This window comes from Panthera pardus, unplaced genomic scaffold (assembly GCF_024362965.1).
Source record: "Panthera pardus isolate Hobbes unplaced genomic scaffold, ASM2436296v1 HiC_scaffold_24, whole genome shotgun sequence".
Classification (NCBI taxonomy): domain Eukaryota; kingdom Metazoa; phylum Chordata; class Mammalia; order Carnivora; family Felidae; genus Panthera; species Panthera pardus.
Window position 1 is genome coordinate 69,661,103 of NW_026526810.1, and position 25,495 is coordinate 69,686,597.

Sequence of the window (25,495 nt, forward strand, 5' to 3'; positions counted from 1 at the left end):
GGTGAAGTGTCTTTTCAAATATTTTCCTCATTTTTTTTTTCACCGGGTTGTTTTCCTGTTTTTGGGTTTTAAGAGTTCTTTATGTTCTATGGATTCAAGTTCCTTATGAGACCTCACCTTTGCAGATATGTTTCCTAGTCAATAGTTTGCCTTTTAATTCTTTTAAAGTGTCATTCACAGAAAAAAAAAAAGTTTTAATTTTGATGAAGTAACATCTATCAATACATTCTTTGGAACTCGTTCTCTTCATGTTATATTTAAGAACCCTTGCCTATTTTAAGGGTCACAAAAATGATCACTGTTTTCCTTTAGAAGTTTTAGAGTTTAACATTTTAGGTTTATGATCTGTTTGAGTTCATTATTATACGAGATACCTGGTCAAAGCTTCATTATTTTTTCTTGCATGTGGATATGCAAATGTTCCAGCACCTTTGTTAAAAGGCATGCTTTGCATATTTGACAAAAGTCAATTGATCATAGTTGTGTGGATATTTGTGGATATTTTGTTTTGTCCTATTTATTTATGTGTCTGTCCCTTCACTGATGACACACTGTTTTGATTATTGTAGCTTTATATCAGATAGAATGAGTCTTCCAACTTCCAAAAAACTAGTTGTCAAAAATAAATAAATAAAGTAGAATTAAATAAAAAGTGGAAAAATTCTGCCATGCTAATACCTACACTAGAACCCCTAGTCCTCCTTGTTAGATTGTTCAGTTTTTTTAGGCTTTTTTAGTTTGGGTCTGGAGGTAACCAGCACTTCTGCTAAGGCAGGGCTTACCTGTGGACGGTGAAGGAGGTCTAGTCATGCAATTGCATAGGAAGACTTTAAGATATTAAAGTGATTTCTGTCCTATTCAGACTCTTAGAACATGAACCACTGTTATTAGGCTTGTACCCTGTTTGAATCTCTTACTCTCCACTGAAGGGTATTGTCCTCATGCCTATTGTTGTGTTCACTTGCTCCTTTTTGAGGATTATGGCTTTTTTTCACTCTGTTTCATCTGTTATTAAGACCATGTCTACTGATCTTCCTATTCACAGTGCTTATGTATGAAATATATATGCTTATTTTCAAAATAGGTATCTTTCACCTCAGTGGGCTTTTAGTAAGGAAGAGGAAAAAACCTATGTGCTGATTTCCTCATCCTGAACCAGAAATATATAGGGAAGTTCTGATATGAACTCATAACCACTCTTTAATAAGGAATTAGTGCAAATCTTTGGACACTTTTGGCAGATGAAAATCCTTTCGCCCATGTCTGGTGGGTGAACTTTCTTAATTTATTTTTATTAATTTTTTCTTTGTCTCTCATCAAGTTTCCCACCTGTCAGAACTAGTATGTTAATTATGTTGATTCCTCCTATCAAGATTCCTATTGCTAATTGCATAAACATTTAATATTTTTCCTAGTTATCATTTCTTATTTTCATTTCAGATAACAAATTTGCTTCTTAATTATCTCAACAATATTCCTATTTGTATGGAATGGAGCAGTGAAATAACTTAAGGCAGAAAGTCAACTTGGAGCTTGCATTATTATTATTATTATTATTATTATTCTTTAAACCATTTAAATATTTAAAAACAGAGAGTGAGAGAGAGAGAGCATGAGTGGGGGAGGGGCACAGAGAGACAGAGAGAGAAACACACACACAGAATCTGAAGTAGGCCCCAGGCTCTGAGCTGTTAGCACAGACCCTCACGTGGGGCTTGAACTCACGAACCGCGAGATCATGACCTGAGCCCAAGTCGGACGCTCAACGGACTGAGCCACCCAGGTGCCCCATCATTTAAATATTTTAAAAGAATTCATTTTTATGCCCAGTTTCCTGTCTTTCAATCAGATAAGGATGGGGAGAACACACTTAAATGCATTGATTCCTGAATTTTCATAACTATAAAATATATTGGTGTTTCTGTGACTCAGCCTCACCTTTTCATACATGCTAAACAAAATCGTAGTGGTCAAATAATATGTTGGTAAGCTCAATAACTGGAAGAGCTATACCTAGGTCCTAATCTCCTCATTCTCGTTGTTTTCCTTAAAATTTGTTTTTTTTAATATCCCTTTTGAATGCCATTACCACCAAAACAAAGAAAAAATCCATTCATGTTTAGCCTTACTGGCTATTGCTGTATTTTGTGTTGATGTAGAAATGACTGATCTATTAACCATTTGAGGGAAGTGACTTAATTTAGGCCCATATGAGATGTAGTTCTGTCAGTAGTATGCAAAATGTTGATTTACATTTACAGAAAAAGAATCCTGATCTAGTGGTTTTTCTGAACTGCATTAGAATCTGTGTCACGTTTACATGTTTTAGACTTTATGAATATGTTATTTGCAAATGTTTGAGCAATAAAATAATACAATTATAAAACACCTTCTGTCAGGATGCTCAAAGCACTATGTATATATAATAATTACAACAGTATAAAAATATAATAAGCAATCACCCACTAAGATAAATTTAGGAAGAAAAAGTTTGGAATAGTGTTACATAAATGTAAAGAGGATTAATTGTAAATTCAAAAAAGGACTGCAAACATGATTAAATGCAAAGACAAACACAAATCAAGCTGAACACATTTGTCTTTGGGAAAGGAATTATAAAAATGTTTGGCAGTAAAATGAAACTGCTTATAAGTCATTTCAAAATAATGATACACCCTGGATGATTTTATTGGTTTTATAGCTTTAAAGCTGTGACCCAGTGCCTTGTATGTGCTTTCTTGTAAAGTTATAATCTAATTATGAAGTGACCAAATATTAAAGAGCTGCTGTGAATCTGCTGCTGCCTCCAAATGTTACCTCTGATGTTTAAAACTCTTCTAATGGAAATTGCATGCACTAACTATCAATAGAAAAAGATTAAATACTATGGTGCAGTGAAGTGAAACAGAGATTGGTTTTTCTCCCTGTTGAGGTTATGATTGGATTATTGTGAACTCAATATTTGTTCCAAAAGAAAATTATTTCTTTCTTTAAATATACATTGCAATAATTGAAGAGACAAGGTTATTCATGGAAGTTAAGGGGTGTTTTGAAACCATTAGAAATACTTGCATATTGTATCTTTCCTTCTATTCTAAATTCCCCTTTACCTCAATCCCAAATCTGTTGTTATTTTATGAAAAGATTGTGCAGTGCTCCAGGAGACAGAAACAGGTTTCTCACCTCTAGAAACTTGTTAGAATGGTTCGTGTACCTCTGTTTCTGTCTAGGAATTTGTGTGTGTGTGCGCGCGTGTGTATGTGTGCGTGTGTATGTGTGTGTGTGTGTGTGTGTGTGTGTTTGTATGTCTGTGTGTGTCTGTGTGGTGCTTAAGTAGTTGGTAAAGGAGGAGGGAAATCTAAGATCTGGTTAGCTTACCTGCCTCTTTATAATACTTATAGCCCTTAGGAAGCTGTTTATGGTTCTTCATTGTCTCTGTCCTGCTCACTCCTACTTTGTAGCATCCTACTCCAGAATGCCACACTTTAGTAGTGCACTGAGGCCACTCTTTAGTTTTCTCCTGGGAAATACCTGTCCATGCTATAAAATGACACCATCCTTCTATATTATCCTTTGCATTTCTATAAATCTTATTCCTTAAGTGCACATATTAGTTTTTATTTTTTATTTTATTTATTTTTAATTTTTTTAACGTTTATTTATTTTTGAGACAGAGAGAGACAGAGCGCGAACGGGGGAGGGTCAGAGAGAGGGAGACACAGAATCTGAAACAGGCTCCAGGCTCTGAGCTGTCAGCACAGAGCCTGACACGGGGCTCGAACTCACGGACCATGAGATCATGACCTGAGCCGAAGTCGGCCGCTTAACCAACTGAGCCACCCAGGCACCCCAAGTTAGTTTTTAAAAAATTAAAATTCTGACTAATTCACCCTGAAGTATGAATGTGAAAATGACTATATTCTCATCTTTAGGAATAGTGATCTAATAAAATTCTGCTTCCATACTCAAATAAGTATATATTAGAAAATAAAATTTTAGACAAGATAGATATGGTAGGTGAATTGTAGCCTCCAAGATGATTCTACTCCTTGATCCCTTGACCCATAGACTGTGAATATATTATTTACCATGTCAAAAGGAACTTCGTAGATGTAATTAAATTAACTGATTAGTTGAATTTAAAACAGGGAAATTACCCTGGATTATCCAGCAGCCAGGGTCCAATATAATCACATGATCCCTTAAAAGCAAATTCAGAGAAATTCAAAGCTTAAAAAAATGCAGTGGTCCTTTGTTTGCTTGAATTTGAAGGGAGTAATATGTCAAGAAAACGGGGATCTCAGTTCTACAACCACAAGAGGCTAAATTATGTCAATGATCAGTGATCTTGGAAGATGGTAATAAGAAGCTCCAGATGAGAATTGTCACCCTGACTGATACCCTGAGACCTTATAAGACTATCATTCATTCATTCGTTAAAAAGTAACCATTTAGAAAACAAATCTAAATTAACCATTTAGAAAACAAATCAGATAAATCTCCTGCCCTTAAAACTTTCCAGAGGGATAGAAGAGATAAAGTATACAATGAATTATATGGAATGGTTCATGGGTAGTATTTTTTTTTTTCATAAAACAGATATGAATCAATTGCTCTGAGACTTCAGCAAGTAAATTGTCACTTAAAGTTGGGATATGTTGGAAGGCTTCTTGGAGTAATTGGCATCTAGGCTGAGTTGACTCAAATTTTACCACTTTATTTTGACCAGCAATTGAAAGTGTTAATTTCTACATCATTTGCTCATCCAAGATCAGCTTTATGCTTGACAACTATTTAGTAATTATGTTTATTATTTTTATTTTGTTCATGTATTATGCTTCTTTTCATGTTCTAAAATAAGGTTCTAATGCTATTGTCCTTATTAATGTGTACATACGTTTAAAATAATAGAGAGTAGTAAAGTTTCAGGATGAGTGAGGTACATATGGCTATATAATATTGTTAGCATTTAGTTGGTAAAACAAAAGTATTCAATATATTAGCATTCCAAAATATTTTGCACTAAGAATATTAATGATAAAGAAAAAGTGGCATCATTAACTAAATACTATTATTAAAAAATAAAACATGTTCATTCTATATGAACTGAAGATCATTCATGGTATATCCCTAAGATTTTTTATGGATTAATCTTTTCTCCATGGGAGGTAGTGCAATACAAATTATTATTTAGTAACTGGGATTTAACTGGGTACAATAGTGCTAGATTAAAAAGGCACACAGAAGAAGACACATTAACAAATTCATGATTTTTATCTGCCTCTCCCCCGTTTTTTTCATAGAGCTAATTTGTACAACATCTCAGGTCCAACAACAAGCATAGCCAGGTGAATCTCCTGGATGGTGCCCGCCCCCCCCTCTACATTTTTAACTCCCACTTTACCTTCTGAACAAGATAAGTGTAGATACCTTTGTTTATATTTTCTGAATCTGTCCCTCATGTTTCCATAGGCCTAATTTCTTATTTTTGTTTTCCAACATTATCCTGACCAATGTGTTCATTCAATTGTCATGCATAATGATACATTAAAATGGTGAACATTTATTTATGCCAGTTCATGTTGGCTAATCTATTTATTTTACAGCATACTCATATACTTTTTTAGAACTTTGTCATTTTTCTACTTAGCTGGAAAGACTTATGAACAAAAATCTGAAGACCGATGTTTATGGAACAGAGGGTTTTCATACTACCCATCTCCCTGGCTGCATATTTTCAAATTTTATGCCTCATCTGCTAAATCTCTCAACACAAACCCAGACTGTGCAGCTGTGTAAATCGTGTTTCTGTCACCAGGTGTGCCAAGGATGACTGTGGAGTTACCTCTGTTAAGTAAACCTCCCACTAGACAAGAAACTGGTAACATTGATTTTCAAATGTTGACAGGCTGGCTGGCTTGGGAACCAGGTAATTCCAGATTGTTCCAGGATTTTTTCATTTAAAGCATGATGGCTAACAGTGTGTTAGAAGCTTTAGGAAGAGCAGGAGCACCTTCTCTACACCAATAAATACTAGGAAGCATCACCCCTTGCAGACTTCAGGAATCCTTAACATGTAGGCTGTTCTACTCTATTAAGATTTTTGTCTTCCTTCTGCTAATGCAGAAAAAAAATTTTAACCCACATCATAGTTTTGTGTCTAACAAACATCGCTTACTCCACATAATAGGGATACGTTTATTTGTGTATGTGTGTTTGTTTGTTTAAGGTAGAGCTCCCCTGAAGCCATCAGTCATTATGAAGTTGTTGTTTCAGTTTGGTTTTAGACATGACTTGAGAGATGGCTACCTTGTTTATGTTTGTGGGGGCTACATTGAAGTGAAATGACTCCACCTTACTGCATTGAGTTGAGAGGAAATCACTGGTTTTTATTGTAAAAAGGTGATTTATGCTAGTGTCCTCTTTCAATTAAGATCTAACATGAAAAGTAGTGTTACAGGAATATTTGAAATTATTGTCACAGATCAGTACATATTATTTCGTTATTCTGATGGTTAGACATATATTACATATTTGTTCAAAAGAGTTAAGAAGAAATAATGTCTTTTGTTTTCTGGATGTTTCTAGCCTATGATAATGGCATCCTAGCTCATATCTCTTTTGCAATGTTGTTTACTCTGAAGTCCTCAGAGGTGATAGAGAAATAATGTTCTTCATCAGTAGCTGATCATTGTTCAAAGATAACTTGACATCAGCAAATGGTGAAGTGTGCAGCCACTTGAATAGGGGAAGAAATTGAAAACATTTTGTATAGGTAATACAAGCTAGGAAATAGATTAGTAAATTAAAATTTATGATTGCTTGGATTCTGATTTTACTCAGAAAATTACTGAATTGCTCTATGACTGTCAAATAATGTGACCTGCTTCCATTCTGTATCAGAGACCAATTGTTGTGTGCATTAATGCAATCATCTCTACCAAGACATTTGGTATATGTAAAATGAGCTGGGTGAATACAAGATAATGCTATTGTTTGTCATGAAATTGTGAGTTTTTAAAAAATTTTTAATGGTATTCGATTACTCTTAAATCCCTCTTTTCTCATTTTTCTTGTTAGTGCTTGTCTCCTTGACTCAGTGGTAGCCTAGAATCTTCTGTCTGTTGATTGCCATTTCTGCTTTTCTACCCGACATCTCGTGTTGAAACAATCTTTAACTCTATAGGCATCAAAGTGTTGCATCTGAAAGCTGAGAAAAACTTTTGCCTGCAGTTCTCATATAACGAAGAGCACTTGGACTTTCAATCACCCCCAAAACATAACTGTATAGAAACTTACAATTAAATTTCTATCAATAGAAGCTGTGGTTAATTTTTGAAGGTATGAATCTGGTTCTTAAATTTTATTTTGAGAAACACTTCCAGTGTAATAGCTAAGGCCTGTACTTTCTGCTTCATATTTATAACCTTATGTCTTATTTGTCTACTGATACTCTTGACCATAATTCATATTGACAGGCTGGGAATTTTCCTATTTTAATATCTGTTCTTCTTGTTTGTATGTCTATAACTGGACATTACAGACCACTTCCAGAGCTGTAACTAGGATTTTGTACATTACAATTAGTATAGACATGTTAAACAATTTATTGTTTTCTATATCTGTGTCTTTGTCCACTGGTTTTGAAAGTTGGCTAGGAAAGATCACAAGTTATTATGTGTGCTCTTTCAGTGAAAAACTAAGAGGTAAATCTCATCCATTCTTTTAAAAATATTAAGTGTCTTTTGTATATCTTCTACATTTGAGAAAATAATTTTATAATATACAAAGTAATATTTATACTTCATATAAGGATGTATGTTACAGTAATCAGATGTCTCAATTGTGGTCCTTTTATTCAAAAATAAGGAGATTATTTGTCAGAATATTAAGAAATTTTCTGGGTAAATGTGGGTTCCTCTTTAATCATATTTTAGAAAGAAATTGTTCACAATTTTTACAAGCCTGATTTCTCCCATATTCTCCTAATTCAGTCTCCTCCCACCATAATACTCTACCACTCATTTGTAAGAGATGTAATTATTATGGAGGTGCTAATGCTGGTGGTGGTACTTTGGGTAGGGGCGGGAGAGATTAACAGGAAGTACTCAAATACAACATTTGTTCTTTCTAGTGAGAGGTTCCTATGTATTATTTTATTAAAAAAAAAAAAAAAAACAGCTGGCAAGCATACCGCTTGCTAAAACCACATGATACACCAAAATCTCAGGTTATCTTGATTTTATATAAACATTAAGGGTCATATAATTGCATTATCCTTTTATCTACATTTGTATTCAAATTAGCTCGGACTTTAAAGCCTAAATGTGTTTGCTTAATATAGGTATAATTAGGCAAGAATGAAAGAAGCAAATAATTAATTCATTCAAAGTTATCCAGGGCCTATTCTGAGACTAGAACAAAGCAGCCTATTGGAGTTTTCGGCCTAATTTTATATATACTAGTTTTAACATGGACATATAATATAATAAATATCATGCTTTCTTATGATAATAAAGATGACAATGATTTCCTTTTTTTAATGTTTATTTTTTTTATTTTTGAGAGAGAGCTAGAGAGTACATGTGGGCAGGGGAGGGGCAGAGAGAAAAAGAGTCCCAAGCAGGCCCCACGCTCAGCGCAGAGCCCGACACATGGCTTGATCTCATGAACCATGAGATCATGACATGAGCCAAAATCAAGAATCAGATGCTTAACCAACTGAGCCACCCAGGTGATCCAAGATGACAGTGTTTCTTAGCACTTAGTAGCGCTAACATTTGGAAGGTAACTTAGAGTTTATCTATTAGAACCTCACAGCCCTTGAAAACTGTCTTTTTTCAACATCCTTTGTAGTTTCTTGGTCATTTCTATAAATAAGAAACTCACTACTAGAGTAATATTTGTCTGTCATATACATTTTCCATTAGATTCAAAATGTAGTGAACAGTTATTTTGCAATGATACCACTTTTTGCCCCCACTTTTAAGTAACCATGGTGTATAGATCTAGAAACTAAGTACAAAGGTACTCTTTTACTGTTCTTATCTATTTTGAAATTGTCAATTTTTCATGTTTGTTTTGCTCTTTTCAGTGTAAAGTTCACTTGGTGAAAACGCAGGTAACCTTACCCTTCCTTCGTTCTTCTACTGAAAAAAGCTAAGATGTGCCTTTTCTTTGTTGTAACTTTTCAAATACTGACTTGTTTGTCAACATAAAAACTCATTCCAACTTCTGATTTTCTGCCTTGCACGACATGATTTGACATCAGAAGTTTTAGATTCTCCCTAGGATGGGTCTGCACGTGTACTAGTTGTGTAGAGTTACTGTTATTTGTCTTTGCTGTAACATGTGCTTCTGTTTGTCAGCTTGACCCAACTTCAGTCCAACATGGGCTAGTTTACAGCCTGGCAAGAATGGTTACAACCACGAAAAATATTGTGTATGGACCTTATGCACACAGGTTAATTGCCAAAGCATAGTTCTAGGAAAAGAGAGCAAAATTGTCAGACCCTATTCCCTGGAAGTATTCTAGATGTAACCAGTCATTCATGCTATCTTCGACCTTCCTATGACAAATTTTTGGTCTCCACTGGTTGCCAGAGCTAAACACTCCAGTTTTCTCTCTCTTCACGGGTACAGGGATCACAGTGGGTACCAAATAGTTGAGCCTCAGCCCCATTCTTTCCTTTTTTTGTGTGGTCATGTTTCCTTGTCTGTGTTCTCTACCAGGAAGTGACTTCAAGCTAGCTATTATTCCCTAATTTTATTTATTACAATAACTATAGTTGGGAAGTGACCTGCAACTCTTCAATGTTTATTTTAAGCATGTAAAAATTTCTCAGCCATGTCTGCTAAGGAGACCCAAGAAAAGAAAGGCCCAAAGAAGGCCCCAGATGATATAAAAACTATGACTTTCTCTCTTTTTTTTTTCATCCTCAGACTATTCTTTTCAGGCTTTTGTGCATAATTTCATTCTATCATATTAATATCTCATCATTCTGTACATGATAAACCAGTGAACAGAACATTGCGTCTTAAACCTGTTCACCTACTGGCTTGTATTTGTACCACACATCATGGGTCCCTACCTTAGGCAGGAAAGACTGATGTAGTAAATATCTTGAAGGTCATTGGAATAATAATCGCACTGGTTTCCCACAGGCAACGCCAAAACTACAGTCCTTTGTGGCTTTTCCTGGAGTTCCCAGGGAACATTTTCCTCTAAATCTTGTCATAACATCTTATTTATTTACTTCAACTTTTATTTATTTATTTCCTGGAGGCTTTTTGGCATGCTGTTTTTACTCTGCCCTGGCTCTTTTTCCCCGTTTTCTACTGTTAACTTCATATGTCTTAGAGGTTAGTAGCCATTTGCTTAGCTAGACATTATTAGTCATGGTTCTTTGTTACATATGAACACAAAAAGAATACAGACTGAGTGATAATCCTTTCTTTGAGCCAAATGAACACTGGAATTAAGGTTCTGTCTATGTTACCTTGGTCATGCCACTTACTATTTATTTTTCAAGTAATATAACTTAGTGAAACCATATAATTCCTAGGTATATGGTATAATGGAAGTGCAAATGTTTTTGATATATGTACTTGGGTATATATACTCAGTTCCATTTATGGACTGTGTGGTCAAAGAACTTAATTGACATTTCCTTATTTCAGATATAGTAATGGATAATCACAAATCATATAATTAAGCAGAGTAATATTTTTAAAGTATATAATTACTGGCTAAGAATATACATTTAGAAAATAATAAATAGTATAATTATGCTTACTCTCCCCTACAGCTCAATATATTTCTGGTTATTCATTTATTCATGCATTTGAGAGACAGCTGTATTGCAGCCACTGTGCCAAGTGTTTTTCATACAAATCCTTTCCATAGGAGGTTATATGTATATTTAAATAAAGTGATTGAATATATTGTAGTAAATGCTATTATGGAGGTATATACTGAAATACATGGAAGTATATACATTTTCTATTTCATACTACACTAACCATTACTTTGCTTCTAAAGAATGAATACGGTTTATTAAAGCTAGCTGGGGGGTAAACATCCTAATGTTGAATCTCAACATTAGAAACTGTCACATTTTGTTTCTAACCTTTATGGTAGGTACCTCACGCTCTCTTTTCTTTCTTTTTTTTAAAATTTTTTTTTGACATTTATTTATTTTTGAGACAGAGAGAGACAGAGCATGAATGGAGGAGGGTCAAAGAGAGAGGGAGACACAGAAATCAGGCTCCAGGCTCTCAGCTGTCAGCACAGAGCCCGACGTGGGGCTCAAACTCATGGACCATGAGATCATGACCTGAGCCAAAGTTGGAAACTTTACCGACTGAGCCACCCAGGTGCCCCTATTTTTTTTTTTTTTTTGACATTTATTTATTTTTGAGACAGAGAGCATGAACGGGGGACAGAGAGTGCTTTCTTTTCTTTCTATTTTGCTTATACACGTCTAATTTATTCTAGAATATGAATTAGATATATTTTGGTTTATATTCTATGACAAATCATATTTGTTTAGTGATTTTGATGTGATCATCTATATTTCGGTTAATGTTTTTTCTTACCTTAGATATTGTTTAAAACAGATCCAAGATTGATAGGTAGTCTTACATGAATTATAGTTGATTTGTTGTCTCTGTTTTTGTTCTTCCTTTCTTTTGTAGGGGAATTCATTTTGTAGTAGGACATTTATACATTTTAAAAATTTATTTAAAACTTACTCTTACCTCCAACTGAATGTGCCCAAAGCTAACTCTTTATATAATTATCTAACAAAAATTTCAGTTTCTCTTTTTTTTAATTTTATTTATTTATTTTTTTAATGTTTTTATTTATTTTTGAGAGAGACAGAAAGACAGAGTGCTAGAAGGAAAAGGGCAAAGAGAAAGACACAGAATCCAAAGCAGGCGTCCGGCTCTGAACTGTCAGCACAGAGTCCGATGTGGGGCTTGAACTCACAGGCCATGACATCATGACCTGAGCTGAAGTTGGACGTTGAACCGACTGAGCCACCCAGGTGTCCCAGTTTATCTTTTTTTAAAAGTATTAAGTTAAACTCTTCTGCCTTATCTTTTAAAAAATAGACTTTATTTTTTAGAGCAGGTTTATATCACAGCAAAATTGAGCAGAAAATACAGAGTTCCCATGTACTCCCACCCCACCCCACCCCCACTATTACCATTCCTCACCAAACTAGTACCGTTCTACAGCTGATAAACTATGGTGACATAACATTATGATCCAAAGTCCATAATTCACATTAGGTTTCACTCTTGGGGTTGTACATTCTATGGGTATTGACAAACATATAATGACATGTATCTAATATTGTATCGCACAGAATAGCTTCTTTGCCCTAAAAATTCTATGTGTTCTGCCTATTGATCCCTCCTTCTCCTCTGACCTCTGGAAACCACTGATCTTTTTACTTTGTCCGTAGTTTTGCCTTTTCCAGGTCATAATTTTGGAATCATACGGTATGCAGCCTTTTCAGATGGGCTTCTTTCACTTAGTAATATGTCCTCCAAGTCTTTTTATGGCTTGATAGCTCATTTATTCTTAGCACTGGCTGTTATTGCAGTGTGTTGATATACCATAGTTTATTTATCCATTCACCTACTGAAAGACCTTTTGGTTACTTCCGGGTTGGGCAATTCTGGAAAAGCTACTGAAAACATCTGTGTGCTGATTATTGTGTGGATATGAGTTTTCAGTTCATTTGAGTAAATACCAAGGAGTGTGACTGCTGTATTGTATAGTAAAAGGATGCTCATTTTATCAGAAACTGCCAAACTGTCTTCCAAAATGGCGTTACCATTTTGCATTCCCACCATCAATGAATTAGAGTTCCTATTGCTCTACATCCCCTCCAGCATTTGGTGCTTGTCAGTGTTTTGGAATTTCATCATTTCAATAGGTGTGCAGTGCTATCTCATTGTTTTAATTTGCATTTCCCTGATGGCATATGATGTTTAACATAGTTCATATACTTATTTAGAGTTTGTATATCTTCTTTGGTGAGATGCCTGTTAAGATTTTGGCCCATTTTTAAAAATCAGGTTGTAAGATGAAATGTCTGTGTCTGGATTCTATTTTGTGTTTTGTTTTTTTTTTTTGTTTGTTTGTTTTTCCTGGCATGTGTATCTACTTGTTCCAACACCATTTGTTGAAAAGACTGAATTTTCTCCATTGTGTTGCCTTTGCTCTGTGTCAAAGATCAGTGTTTTACTTTTAACTGTTTTTATTTGTTCTCTATATCCAAACTCCTACTGTATCCTGCATATTTTTCTTATAATTTAAATTTAATTTAAGCTTGCCTACTGCATTAGCAGTAACTAGGCAAACAGAAACAGCCTTGCTCTTCAGCTTTCACTCTCATTCTGAATTCACTGATCATGTAAGCTCAGTACAGCAGCTAACTAATGGAAGGAGAAGTGCATGAAGAAGCCAACCATGCCTAAAAGGAAAAGATTCTTATTTTTTAATGAAGATTCAAATATTGGTTACTATCTTGAAGCAGCATTTAGTATTTCTGAATTGAAACTGTATGCTGTAACCTGAAATGACTATTGAATGTCTGATATTTAGGAATGAGCTGAAAAATGATGAGGGTTGCTAAGTTTTTGTACGATGGTAGGGGGGAGACATTTTCAAGTGGCAATGGGAGACCAAACACATTTGTATTTTGAGATCATCCAATGTGAAATGCTTGTTCAACATAGCAGTACTAAACTAAAATGTGGTAACTTCATTCAAAGTTAATCAAATCAGATAAGTAATCAGGAACAGAGACAGTGACAAGAGATGGAATGCATTTTCAAGATTGTTAAAAACAGTGAAATGTGATGTGGAACAAAGATTGATCTAGGGGTCAAGAGATGTGGGTTCTAGAACCAATACTCTCTCATTTACAAATATCTCTCATATGGTATTTTTTTCCCACCCATTAAGTGGGGAGTGGATAAGTTGTTTTTTTGGTTTTTGTTTTTGTTGTTTTTTTTTGTTTTTGTTTTTTTTAATCTTGTCTAACTCTAAAGTTCTAAGCTGCCAGTACAAGAAAAGTCAGACACAGTTCTGGCTGAATCTTGTTCAACTAGGTGGCTGGGATGAATAAATTAAATAAATTTTTACTTAAACGCATTCTAGGATGGTGACGTAGGAGGACGCTGGGCTCACCGCGTCCTGCTGATCACTTAGATTCCACCCACACCTGCCTAAATAACCCAGAAAACCACCAGAAGACTAGCAGAACGGATTATCTGGAGCCAAGCATAGACGAGAGGCCCACGGAGGAGGCGGAGAGGCGGTGCGCGCTACACGGACTGGCGGGAGGGAGCTGGGGCGGAGGGGCGGCCCACCGGCCAAGCAGAGCCCCTGAGTCTGGCTTGCAAGGGCAGAGGGGCTGACGGAGTGTGTTCTGACAGCAAGCGAGCCTTAACATCTGGAAGGTTATAAGTTAACAGATCTGCTTGGAGAGCGGGAGGGCTGGAGGACAATGGGAGGGAGAGTTATTGAGCCCCGGATGACAGAGCTCAGCTTGGAGGGGAACGAAGGCGCTCGCCAGCGCCATCTCCCCCAGCCAAAATCCCAAAGGGAACCAGTTCCTGTCAGGGAACTTGCTTGCACCGCACAAACACCCAACACTGTGCTTCTGCAGATCCATCCCTCCGGTGGCAGGTCTGACTCCCTCCCAGTTCTGCAGGGCCCCTCCTGAAGTGGATCACTGAAGGAAAAGAGAGCTGAGCCTGCCCCTCCCACCCCTGTGCACCTTGCCGATCCACCCCAGCTAATACACCAGATCCCCAGCACCACAAGCATGGCAGTGTGCAAGTAGCCCAGACGGGCCACGCCACCCCACAGTGAATCCCGCCCCTAGGAGAGGGGAAGAGAAGGCACACACCAGTCTGACTGCGGCCCCAATGGTGGGCTGGGGGCAGACATCAGGTCTGACTGCGGCCCCACCCACAACTCCACTTATACACCACAGCACAGGGGAAGTGCCCTGCAGGTCCGCACCACTCCAGGGACTATCCAAAATGACGAAACGGAAGAATTCCCCTCAAAAGAATCTCCAGGAAATAACGACAGCTAACGAACTGATCAAAAAGGATTTAAACAATATAACAGAAAGTGAATTTAGAATAATAGTCATAAAATTAATCACTGGGCTTGAAAACAGTATACAGGACAGCAGAGAATCTATTGCTGCAGAGATCAAGGGACTAAGGAACAGCCAGGAGGAGCTAAAAAGTGCTATAAACGAGCTGCAAGATAAAATGGAGACAACCACAGCTAGGATTGAAGAGGCAGAGGAGAGAATAGGGGAATGGAAGATAAAATTATGGAAAAAGAGGAAGCTGAGAAAAAGAGAGATAAAAAAATCCAGGAGTATGAGGGGAAAATTAGAGAACTAAGTGATGCACTAAAGAGAAATAATCTATGCATAATTGGTATTTCAGAGGAGGAAGAGAGAGGGAAAGGTTCTGAAGGTGTACTTGAAGAAATCATAGCTGAGAACTTCCCTGATCTGGGGAAGGAAAAAGGCATTGAAATCCAAGAGGCACAGAGAACTCCCTTCAGACATAACTTGAATCCATCTTCTGCACAACATACCATAGTGAAACTGGCAAAATACGGGGATAAAGAGAAAATTCGGAAAGCAGCTAGGGATAAACGTGCTCTAACATATAAAGGGAGACCTATAAAACTCATGACAGATATCTCTACTGAAACTTGGCAGGCCAGAAAGGAATGGCAGGAAATCTTCCATGTGATGAACAGAAAAAATATGCAGCTGAGAATCCTTTGGCCAGCATTCTGTCATTTAGAATAGAAGGAGAGATTAAGGTCTTCCATAATAAACAAAAACTGAAGGAATTCATCACCACTAAACCAGCCCTACAAGAGATCCTAAGGGGGATCCTGTGAGAAAACATACCAGAGATATCGCTACGAGCATGAAACCTACGGACATCACAATGACTCTAAACCCATATCTTTCTATAATAACACTGAATGTAAATGGACTAAATGTGCCAACCAAAAGACACAGGGTATCAGAATGGATAAAAAAACAAGACCCATCTATTTGCTGTCGACAAGAGACTCATTTTAGTGCTGAGGACACCTTCAGATTGAAAGTGAGGGGATGGAGAACTATTTATCATGCTACTGGAAGTCAAAAGAGAGCTGGAGTAGCCATACTTATATCAGACAAACTAGACTTTAAATTAAAGGCTGTAACAGGAGATGAAGAAGGGCATTATATAATAATTACAGGGTCTATCCATCAGGAAGAGCTAACAATTATAAATGTCTATGTGCCGAATACAGGAGCCCCCAAATATATAAAACAATTACTCACAAACATAACCAACCTTAGTGATAAGAATGTGGTAATTGCAGGGGACTTTAACACTCCACTTACAGAAATGGATAGACCATGTAGACACACAGTCAATAAAGAAACAAGGGCCCTGAATGATACATTGGATCAGATGGACTTGACAGATATATTTAGAACTCTTCATCCCAAAGCAACAGAATATACTTTCTTCTCGAGTGCACATGGAACATTCTCCAAGATAGATCACCTACTGGGTCACAAAACAGCCCTTCATAAGTTTACAAGAATTGAAATTATACCATGCATACTTTCAGACCACAGTGCTATGAAGCTTGAAATCAACCACAGGAAAAAGTCTGGAAAACCTCTAAAAGCATGGAGGTTAAAGAACACCCTATTAAAGAATGAATGAAAAAAAAAAAAAAGAATGAATGAGTCAACCAGGCAATTAGAGAAGAAATTTAAAAATATATGGAAACAAACGAAAATGAAAATACAACAATCCAAACGCTTTGGGATGCAGCGAAGGCAGTCCTGAGAGGAAAATACATTGCAATCCAGGTCTATGTCAAGAAACAAGAAAAATCCCAAATACAAAATCTAACAGAACACCTAAAGGAAATAGAAGCAGAGCAGCAAGGCCACCCTAAACCCAGCAGAAGAAGAGAAATAATAAAGATTTGAGCAGAAATAAACAATATAGAATCTAAAAAAACTGTAGAGCAGATCAATGAAACCAAGAGTTGGTTTTTTGAAAAAAATAAACAAAATGGATAAACCTCTAGCCAGGCTTCTCAAAAAGAAAAGGGAGATGACCCAAATAGATAAAATCATGAGTGAAAATGGAATTATTACAACCAATCCCTCAGAAATACAAGCAATTATCAGGGAATACTATGAAAAATTATATGCCAACAAATTGGACAACCTGGAAGAAATGGACAAGTTCCTAAACACCCACACATTTCCAAAACTCAATCAGGAGGAAATAGAAAACTTGAACAGACCCATAACCAGCGAAGAAATGGAATCAGTTATCAAAAATCTCCCAACAAATAAGAGTCCAGGACCAGATGGCTTCCCAGGGGAGTTCTACCAGACGTTTAAAGCAGAGATAATACCTATCCTTCTGAAGCTACTCCAAGAAATAGAAAGGGAAGGAAAACTTCCAGACTCATTCTATGAAGCCAGTATTACTTTGATTCCTGAACCAGACAGAGACCCAGTAAAAAAAGAGAACTAGAGGCCAATATCCCTGATGAATATGGATGCAAAAATTCTCAGTAAGATATTAGCAAATCGAATTTAACAGCATATAAAAAGAATTATTCACCATGATCAAGTGGGATTCATTCTTGGGATGCAGGGCTGGTTCAACATTCGCAAATCAATCAATATGATACATCACATTAAGAAAAGAAAAGAGAAGAACCATATGATCCTGTCAACCGATGCAGAAAAAGCATTTGACAAAATTCAGCATCTTTTCTTAATAAAAACCCTCGAGAAAGTCGGGATAGAAGGAACATACTTAAAGATCATAAAAGCCATTTATGAAAAGCCCACAGCTAACATCATCCTCAATGGGGAAAACCTGAGAGCTTTTTCCCTGAGGTCAGGAACATGACAGGGATGTCCACTCTCACCGCTGTTGTTTAACATAGTGCTGGAAATTCTAGTATCAGCAATCAGACAACAAAAGGAAATCAAAGGCATCAATATTGGCAAAGATGAAGTTAAGTTTTCACTTTTTGCAGATGACATGATATAATACATGGAAAATCCAATAGACTCCACCAAAAGTCTGCTAGAACTGATACATGAATTCAACAAAGTTGCAAGATACAAAATCAGTGTACAGAAATCAGTTGCATTCTTATACACTAATAATGAAGCAACAGAAAGACAAATAAAGAAATTGATCCCATTCACAATTGCACCAAGAAGCATAAAATACCTAGGAATAAATCTCACCAAAGATGTAAAAGATCTGTATGCTGAAAACTATAGAAACCTTATGAAGGAAATTGAAGAAGATACAAAGAAATGGAAAAACATTCCGTGCTCATGGGTTGGAAGAATAAATATTGTCAAAATGTCAATACTACCCAAAGCTATCTACACATTCAATGCAGTCCCAATCAAAATTGCACCAGCATTCTTCTCGAAGCTAGAACAAGCAATCCTAAAATTCATAGGGAACCCAAAAGGCCCGAATAGCCAAAGTAATTTTGAAGAAGACCAAAGCAGGAGGCATCACAATCCCAGACTTTAGCCTCTACTACAAGGTTGTAATCATCAAGACAGTATGGTATTGGCACAAAAACAGACACATAGACCAATGGAACAGAATGGAAACCCCAGAACTAGACCCACAAACATATGGCCAACTAATCTTTGACAAAGCAGGAAAGAATATCCAATGGAAAAAAGACAGTCTCTTTAACAGATGGTGCTGGTAGAACTGGGCAGCAACATGCAGAAGGTTGAAACTAGACCGTTTTCTCACACCATTCACAAAAATAAACTCAAAATGGATAAAGGACCTGAATGTGAGACAGGAAACCATCAAAACCCTAGAGGAGAAAACAGGAAAAGACCTCTCTGACCTCAGCCATAGCAATTTCTTACTTGACGCATCCCCAAAGGCAAGGGAATTAAAAGCAAAAATGAACTATTAGAACCTCATGAAGATAAAAAGCTTCTGCACAGCAAAGGAAACAACCAACAAAACTAAAAGGCAACCAACGGAATGGGAAAAGATATTTGCAAATGACATATCGGACAAAGGGCTAGTATCCAAAATCTATAAAGAGCTCACCAAACTCCACACCCGAGAAACAAATAACCCAGTGAAGAAATGGGCAGAAAACATGAATAGACACTTCTCTAAAGAAGACATCCAGATGGCCAACAGGCTCATGAAAAGATGCTCAACGTCATTCCTTATCAGGGAAATACAAATCAAAACCACACTCAGATATCATCTCATGCCAGTCAGAGTGGCCAAAATGAAAAAAACAGGAGACTATAGGTGCTGGAGGGGATGTGGAGAAACAGGAACCCTCTTGCACTGTTGGTGGGAATGCAAACTGGTGCAGCTGCTCTGGAAAACAGTGTGGAGGTTCCTCAAAAAATTAAAAATAGACCTACCCTAGGACCCAGCAATAGCACTACTAGTAATTTACCCAAGGGATACAGGAGTGTTGATGCATAGGGGCACTTGTACCCCAGTGTTTATAGCAGCACTCTCAACAATAGCCAAATTATGGAAAGAGCCTAAATGTCCATCAACTGATGAATGGATAAAGAAATTGTGGTTTATATACACAACGGAGTACTATGTGGCAGTGAGAAAGAATGAAATATGGCCCTTTGTAGCGACGTGGGTGGAACTGGAGAGTGTGATGCTAAGTGAAATAAACCATACAGAGAAAGACACATACCATATGTGTTCACTCTTATGTGGATCCTGAGAAACTTAACAGGAACCCATGGAGGAGGGGAAGGAAAAAAAAGAGGTTAGAGTAGGAGAGAGCCAAAGCATAAGAGACTCTTTAAAACGGAGAACAAACTGAGGGCTGATGGGGGGTGGGAGTGAGGGGAGGGTGGGTGATGGATATTGAGGAGGGCACCTGTTGGGATGAGCACTGGGTGATGTATGGAAACCAATCTGACAATAAATTTCATATATTAAAAAAACACATTCTAATAAAAACATAAACCTTAAGTGGGCTATAAAAGCTGACTTTTTCCACTGTTAAATTTTTATTTTAAGAAATTAGCAATAAACACAGCACATCTAACGGATTGCGATGGTTTCAACATTGTTCTTCTGCAAATATGTGATTTTATATTTTGCTTTTATTTTTTGTAATCTAACGCAAATCCTTGGAATAAGTGGATTTTAGAATTAATATAGTCATTTTAATTCTATCCCCATCCCAACCTCAATTTAGCAAAGAGTAAACTGAGGTCCAGAGAACTTAAATGATTTGTACAGGGTGAAAGCTGGTAGAACAAGCTAGATTTCCTGATCCTCAGCCTGGTGACCTCTCTACAATAAGCTTAAAGTCCTTAGCAATTATTATTACTTCAATAATCCATTGATAAGACATTTAACGTTTTATTTGACAGAAATAAGTTTTGACACCCATTAATTCATTTTATCCTTTCAACATCCATGCACGGTTATTATCAGTCTCATTTTTATACACACACCACTACAGATTAAGTAATATGCCCAAGGTCATATAACTAATAAGAAATGAAGTATGAATTTGAAACATCACTTTTGCCTGACTCCAGATCCCAACCTTTTTCAAGGCATTATGTTAACTTTTTAAAGTTTCCTTTGAGTGTTGGTATTATAATGATTCTTGAGGACCCTTTGTTAAGTCTTTGACATTAGTCTTTTTCAGGTCTTACTTCTAAAGGCCGTCCAAATTTATGATTATTTTCTAGTACTGCTTCGTCATAGGCTTTTCTTAAAGTGAGACTCACATTGGAATATTGCAATAATAAATGTTGGGGGAAATGTATAAGTTTTCAACTAACCTTTGCATTGTTGATTACTTTAGAAGTGATTATCTCATTATTTCATGGTCTGAGCAGATTTTTACTGTATTTGCGTGCACATACATGCATATGAAAATTGTACTGATCATCATTTTGCCCTGTCAAGATGGTCTTAAATGCCTATCCAAGGCCCAATGTGTAACTTTCCCAGGAATCTTAGCATCAACTTTCAGAATAAAAAGTTGTCACTGGAGGTTTCTCAGTGCCTATCTACTGCATTTCTGAATTAACAACAAATGCAGATTTGTCTTTGATGGCTCTTTTATAGCTGTATACAGCTGGAGAAAAACCAACTGCCAAGGGAACTCAATTTTCTTTATCATCAATTTGACATTGGTTAACAGATGGCTTCTGGATACCATGGTAGTCTTCTTAATTTGTCTTTCTATATAGTGCTGCAGATACCCTTGGTTAATTGCTTGATTATTACATTTAATTCTTTGTCAACAATATACCTCATTGTTTTGGAACATATCTTAGGAGATAAGTTATAAAAGGCAGATATTTGAGTGTTGAACTGCTATCATACCTTTGAAATATAAAGCAAAACACCTAAAGGTAGACAAATGTGTTAAAATATCCTGTACTAAAATCCAGTCAGCTTTCTGTGAAGTATGAGATTTCTCTGGAATACAGTGGATTCTCAAGAGCTAATTTATACAAAAAACAAAGAAAGGAGATCTATCGAAACATGAAAAAGGAAACAAATGCACTTAAATCAAGACATTTCCAGGTGAACGTTAACCTAAGATTAACTACAACTGAATTTTTATTTATTTTTGTTTATTTATTTTGTTTTGTATATAACTTCATTAAGTAGAATTTAAATATTGTACTTTGGAGAGTGAAAAATTTTCAACCAATTCAAAAGGTATGGAAAAATACCAGTTGATTGAATATTTTGACATTCCTTAAAACACAAATGTGAACCCTTTTCTAACTGCTTTGGGAATCCAAAGAAATAAACAAACTTAAAATAAAGAGTTTGAGAGAGCTGATCCAGTCAGACATGATTGCATATAAGATTATACACCTACATACTTGTACATACTGCAAAAAGGAGAGTTCAGTGCATGACAAGAATTCATTGATCATTATAAAATCATCTTATGTTGTCAACTTTGAAAGTGGCATGTTAACTACCCAACTATATCAATTAAAACTATTGATTTTGGCTTTTAATCTTAGTTCTTTTTTCATTTATTCATCATGGAATGATAAGGCTGTCTCAAAAAATGATGCAAAATTATACTTGTACATTTACTTTTACTTACATTATACTTGTACTTCTAACAAAATAAATTATTCTCTACTTAGGGGCGCCTGGGTGGCTCAGTCGGTTAAGCGGCCAACTTCGGCTCAGGTCATGATCTCGCGGTCAGTGAGTTCGAGCCCCGCATCGGGCTCTGTGCTGACAGCTCAGAGCCTGGAGCCTGTTTCAGATTCTGTGTCTCCCTCTCTCTGACCCTCCCCTGTTCATGCTCTGTCTCTCTCTGTCTCAAAAATAAATAAACATTAAAAAAAATTAAAAAAAATTATTCTCTACTTAAAACATTTTAAATAGATTCAAAAGATGGACTCAGTGGAATCAGAAAACCCTCAAAATAGTAGTTTGCCATTATGAGAAAAGAAGATCTGAACTAACATTGCTAGTAATGTATATTCTATTGAAGTTTATGCTGCCACCTATGGGAAATGAAAATTTTTAGTAATTAATCCAAAATGTAGAAATTACTGTTGCCAATTACAAGAGAAAATCGAAACTTCTAAGTGGATTTTATTACTATTTAACTGTCAAAGGAAAGTCTATTTGGAGAAAGCTTTAAATTCTTTACTTGTTCCTTAAAACAAACAAACAAAAAACAAGCTTGATTATGTGCCCTTGGATATTAAACTATATAATCCACAAGGCTTATATCTAAGTACTGTCTTTTTAAGTTTCAATGTTGTGTATTTGCCTTCAATAATTACAAATAATATAAACTGAATTCACTTGTGAAATCTTATGTAAGTTGATTTAGTCATGCTTCTGTTAATTTTTTCCACGTCCCCTTCTTTTCACTTCTGCCCATTTAACATGTACTACCTTATGCAAACTGGGGAGCAAAAAAACCCCCTGTTTTTAGCCCTGTCTTCTAACACAGTAATGTAGTAGAATAGAAATAGAAGAGCTCTGATTAAGGGAAGACTTTTGTTGAAATTCATGCTCTAACACTTGCTACTTGCATCACGTAAGAAAAGTGACTCTAAGTTCTCATCCCAGAGTATAACTGGTAGTATCAGTATTTTATATGAATGCCGTAAGAAATATATACAGAATCTTACAATGCTTAATAGAGTGCCTGACGCAAAAAGAGTCTCAATAAATACCTGTTTCCTTTCAAAATATATAATCTGTTATATCAGCAAGATCTACAAAAACCAAGTCCTTGCTCATCCTGTGACTTTCTTCTGATCAATAGAAGATGGTAAAGGTAATAAGATGTCACTCCCACGATTGTGTAATGTAAGACTCCGTTGCCAGCTTTGAAGAAGTAAATACTCATATGGTAAGGAACTGAGGAAGGCCGTTAGGAGCTGAAGGTAGCTTCCAGACAATAGGCAGCAAGAAGTTGGGGACCTCAGCATACAATCACAAGGAAAGGAATTCTTCCATCAATGTGAGTGAGACTAGAAGTGGACTGTTTCCTAGTTAGTCTGTCTTTTAGATGAGAATTCAGTCTTGGCCATTGCATTAATTACATTCTTTTAAATGATTCAGTTAAGATATATCTGGTTCCCAGAACCACAGAAATTTTGAGATAAAAAATGCATGTTTTTTTTAAGTTGCTAAGTTTGTGCTAATTTGTTACACAGCAATAGAAAAACTAATAACTTTTCTTGGATAAGTTAATTTTCTTTCCTTTTATTCTGTAAATAATTTTATTTCCTTTTATTATTTAAAAATGGGAAGATCTGATTATAACACATTTACAATGTAAATAAGCATCCCTCCTACTCTACACATCTACCTCACCTTCCCACTCCCCAGAGGCAAGCATCATTTACTGTTTCGTGTTTTCACCTCTGATGAAATGGTCTTCCAAATTCATAAATATACATGGAAATTTAAGAATAATTTATTTTCCAGCTGTTCCTGATATTTATCATTTACAAGAGTGAAATGTTTTATTGGCCAGTGGTTTTAAAGTGATTTTAAAGTTAATGCAAGAAACTGTACCATGCTACATAACATTAAGTCTTAAATTTCATCGCCTATCAGTGGGAATTGAAGTAAAGGGAAACAATAAGCTCAGCCTATAGAAGACTGTTTTTAACCAACCTAGGTTCTTATGCAACACTGCTGCTAACTGGCCATATATCTTTATGGAAAGTACTTCCCCTCTATATATCCTTAATTTACACATTCCAGATTTCAGATTGCATGATTATACGTACTGTATGTGTGTGTTTGTTTCATAATGATACCTGGTGATTCGCAAACCTGATTGATCACAAAAGTCATACTCCAAGTATTTCATCATCACCATCGCCATCATCAGTATCATCAACTAGTCATCAACCCTGGATATTCTGATTCCATGAATTTGGGACACAGTTACGGGAATCCAATGTTACAATATTTTCATGGGTTATTCTGATTCACTTGACTGAGAAGCAATAATTTAGATATTTTATTTACACACATATAATCCTATATGATAGTGGTCTGAAATTCATTTTAAATTACATGACAGAGAAAGCAATCACTACAGTTGTGTGGACTGTATGAAAAAACAATTGCAAATGAAAAAAGTTTAGAAAAACCTTTATTTAACTTTTGGATCTCTTTTCTCATTTGTTCTATATTCATTCTTGCTTTGGAGGTTACCTTTATGCTTAACAAAGCATAACTTCTTGTCTCATATCCAGAATTCCTCCTTCTTCACTTAGAAGCCCCGATGCTAGGAAGATATGAGAGTTCTTTGGAACTGTCTTAAGTCACCAACCAAAACTGGATCATTCAGGTAAGTGTTTCCATTCTTCCCTTCTTATTTTTGGCTTCCTTTTCTCCTTGTTGGCTTGAACTAGGGAAGTGGCAGCTTCATCTGGCACCTCGATGTAATTAAGTTCTTTAGCAGTATGTCTTATTCAAAAGTTGCTTTTGGCTTATACATTGTTAACTTATGTTAATTTATTTCAACAACACATTGTTCAGACATGTCAAAAAAGTGCCTTTACTTTGTTATTAATATGGAATTTGTTGGCTATGCATGATTAGGAAATGAAAGGCAGTTATGGAGACTGAAGCAATCATGTAAAGATCTAACCTCAAATATAAGAAGACTGTACCTGCCTCACTCTCATCTTCCTTAATTATTTTAAGTACAATTCTCATAGCATAAAATCCACCTTTGTAAAATGTACAACTCATTAGTTTTTTAGTATATTCACAGTGTTTTGTAATTCTCACCACTGTCTAATTTTAGGACCTTTTAATCACCCCAAAAGAATACCCATTATTAGCATGCACTTTCTCTTTCTCTCTCTCCCCACGC

At 36.1% G+C, this 25,495-nt stretch overlaps 1 long non-coding RNA gene across 1 annotated transcript in view; it reads left to right on the forward strand.

The window, feature by feature from the left end:
• LOC109254943 (uncharacterized) overlaps positions 1-24,961 on the forward strand; it is a 72,051-nt gene extending 47,090 nt beyond the window's left edge. The window contains exon 3 of the long non-coding RNA XR_002075031.2: positions 24,870-24,961. This is a non-coding gene — a long non-coding RNA (uncharacterized LOC109254943). The remainder of the gene's footprint in view (positions 1-24,869) is intronic.
• Positions 24,962-25,495: the final 534 nt, after the last annotated feature.